Genomic DNA, 3,550 nt, shown 5'->3' with positions numbered 1-3,550 from the left:
GCAAGTGTAGTCTGCCTTCTGAGGGTTTGCTATCTTGACAACAAAGGTTTTTGGTAAGGCCCTGCAGAAAAGCCAGTGTAAGGAAGGCTCACTTAAGTATACATGGGAGGGTGGGAGAGACACAACCCAGTACTTGTAACCCACTCCTCCACTTCTCTCCTTATGGTCTTTCTTTCTTTTTGTCATGTCAGGAGCGACTTGAGAAACTGTGCCACCGGGGCTCCCTCTTTATGGTTTTACTTTTGTTGTTGTGTTAGGAGAGACTTGAGAAACTGCAGGTTGTTTCTGGTGTGAGAGAATTGTCCGTCCGCAAGGACGTTGCCCAGGGGATGCCCGGATGTTTTTGATGTTTTTACCATCCTTGTGGGAGGTTTCTCTCATGTCCCCGCATGAGGAGCTGGAGCTGATAGAGGGAGCTTATTCGTACTCTCCCGGATTCGAACCTGTGACCTGTCGGTCTTCAGTCCTGCCGGCACAGGGGTTTAACCCACTGTACCACCGGGGCTCCCTCTTTATGGTTAAAGTACTGAAGTGAAGTCTTTCAGAGTTGTAAAAAAGGAGGAAGGAAGGGTGAGAAAAGGAGGGGGAAAGGAATTGTTGCAGCATTTGTAAGACTAATTCAGTGTTTTTCAGCCTGGGGGTCGGGACCCCTGGAGGGGTCGCGAGGGGATGTCAGAGGGGTCACCAAAGACCACCAGAAAACACAGTATTTTCTGTTGGTCATGGAGGTTCTGTGTGGGAAGTTTGGCCCAATTTAATCATTGGTAGGGTCCAGAATGCTCTTTGATTGTAGGTGAACTATAAATCCCAGCAACTACAACTCCCAAATGTCAAGATCTATTTTCCCCAAACTCCACCAGTGTTTACATTTGGTCATACTGAGTATTTGTGCAAAGTTTGGTCCAGATCCATCATTGTTTGAATCCACAGTGCTCTCTGGATGTAGGTGAACTACAACTCCCAAAACTCAAGGTCAGTGCCCGCCAAACCCTTCCAGTATTTTCTATTGGTCATGGGAGTTCTGTGTGCCAAGTTTGATTCAATTCCATCATTGGTGGAGTTCAGAATGCTCTTTGGTTGTAGGTGAACTATAAATCCCAGCAACTACAACTCCCACAGGACAAAATCAATACCCTCCCCCAATCCCACCAGTATTCAAATTTGAGTGTATTGGGTATTTTTGCCAAATTTGGTCCAGAGTATGAAAATACATCCTGCATATCAGATATTTACATTACTATTCATAACAGTAGCGAAATTACAGTTATGAAGTAGCAACGAAACTAATTTTATGGTTGGGGGTCATTATAACATGAGTTAGCGTATTACGGGGTTGTGGCATTAGGAAGGTTGAGAACCACTGGACTAATTGGTTTTTATTTTTGCACAAGCTTTTCCGTAGCTCTAGAATCTACTTCTCTGGCTGAAGGACTGAGTCACTTTCCTTTTTAGGAGGAAAGAGGAAAGCAATGAAATTCTATCGTGTCTTTGAAAGCAAAGAGGCCTACTTATTTATAGACTGGGAATGAGGGCATAGGAAAAGGAGAATCGATGCAACCTTGAAAAAAAGAATCAATGCAACCAACTTGAATCCAGCAAGTCCAAAGCTCCTTTTGGTGGTCTAGAACCCATTGATTTGGGCTCTTGGGGTAGTAAATCACCTCACCAACAGAAGCAAGCCTAGAGTTATAGCCCTTGTGCATCTTTCTAGGAAAACTATATTAAGAAGTTTCAGGATGCATTTGCACTGTAGAATTAGTGCTGATCGATATGAATCCCTATGAGGAGTGGCTTGAGGAGTTGGGCATATTTAGCCTGTAGAAGAGAAGGCCGAGAGGAGACATGATCACTATGTATAAATATGTGAAAGGGTGTCATAAGGAAGAGGGAGTAGGCTTGTCTTCTGCTGCCCTTGAAACTAAGACTAAATGCAGCCCAAATTCCAGGAAAGGAGATTCCTGAACTGTCAGGTTTTACAATGTATTGTAATGTAATATAGCTGAGTCATGCACTGCTAATGGGCTTCAATCGGAAATGCTGAGTCATGCATTAACTGTATATAGGAAATCATTTGGGGAATGTGTTCTGGCCTAGTCCAGGTGATTGTGAATGATGTAATCCTGGGCCTGAGTTAAGTCAATGAGTTGGGAACCAATCAGAGATTGCTATGTGTAATTGTATAGAATTGTATATAAGGAAGTCATGTACAGTGTATATCTCTCCTTGTGCTGTGATGTTGTTCATCGAAGGCTAAATGTAATTAAAAGAACCTGTCTGCTAAGACAAGATATAACTGTATGCTGTAGTAAGTTTGTAATGCCATCTAGACTGGGGGAAAGACAATGGTAAAACTGACAATGGCCGGGCATGTGCTCAAGTGTATGTAAAAGGTTCCAGAGTGACTGCAGGCTGTGGGAGCAGTTGACTGAAAATACTGTGCAGGAAGAAGCTACTAGAAAGCACTGAAGTTGTGCAACTGATCTGCTGCTGAATTGTGAAGTTAATCCTCCTGACAGTAAGAGCTGTTCAACAGTGGAACTCTCTGCCTCGGAGTGTGGTGGAAGCTCCTTTCTTGGAAACTTTTAAACAGAGGCTGGATGGCCATCTGTCAGGGGTGCTTTGATTGTGCTTTTCCTGCATGGAAGGGGGTTGGACCAGATGGCCCATGTGGTCTCCTCCAGCTTTATGATTTTAGGATTCTACTAGCTGTACCCACCACACGTTGCTGTGGCCAACCTTCCCTCCCTCTTTCTTTCTTTCTTTTCTTTCTCTCCTTCCTTCCTTCCCTCTTTCCTTCCTTCCTTCTCTTTTTTCTTTCTTTCTCTCCTTCCTTCTATTTCCCCTTCCACCCACACCTTTTCTTTCCCTGCCTCTTTCTCTCCGTTCTTCCTTTTCTACCTATTCTTGGACTGCAACTCCCAGCAGTCCTCCTGATCCATCTATCTATCTCCATCTAATCTATCTGTCTGGAGGATTGCTGGGAGTTGCAGTCCAGAAATAGGAAATTGGAAATATGCAGGGATTGGGATGCTCTCAAAGAAATCCAAGGAGAAGAAAGCTTGCATCTCGGAAGCAGTGCATTTGGCTCATCCTCCTCTCCTAAAGGGCCCGGTCTAGGAGATGCTGGGAGCTGTAGTCCGGAAGAGAGTGTGGATATGCTATTGTGTGTTTTGTTTGCCAGAGGGAGTCATTTTTGTGCATGCGTTGTAGCGTCTTTTTGCTTTTTTGGCTCTTTAAGTCCCTTCTGCTGTGTTTTTCAGTGTTTTTATGAGTGATGGTCACTTGTTGGCCTGACAGGTGTCTTGTGTCCAAATTTGGGTGTCAATTCGTCCAGTGGTTTCTTGAGTTATATTAATCCCACAAATGAACATTACATTTTTATTTATACAGACTAGCTGTCCCTTGCCACGCATTGCTGTGGTCCAGTCTGGTGATCTGGAAAATAAAGAAATGAGAAAGTGTTGGTTTCTAATATATGTTATTTCTTTCTGCTTGTGTGTAAACAGCACTTATTGATGTTTCTTTGTCAGTGTTGATGTGGAGATTGTCT

The sequence above is a fragment of the Anolis sagrei genome, chromosome 2 (assembly GCF_037176765.1).
Source record: "Anolis sagrei isolate rAnoSag1 chromosome 2, rAnoSag1.mat, whole genome shotgun sequence".
Lineage (NCBI taxonomy): Eukaryota > Metazoa > Chordata > Lepidosauria > Squamata > Dactyloidae > Anolis > Anolis sagrei.
This window is presented reverse-complemented; position numbering follows the sequence as displayed.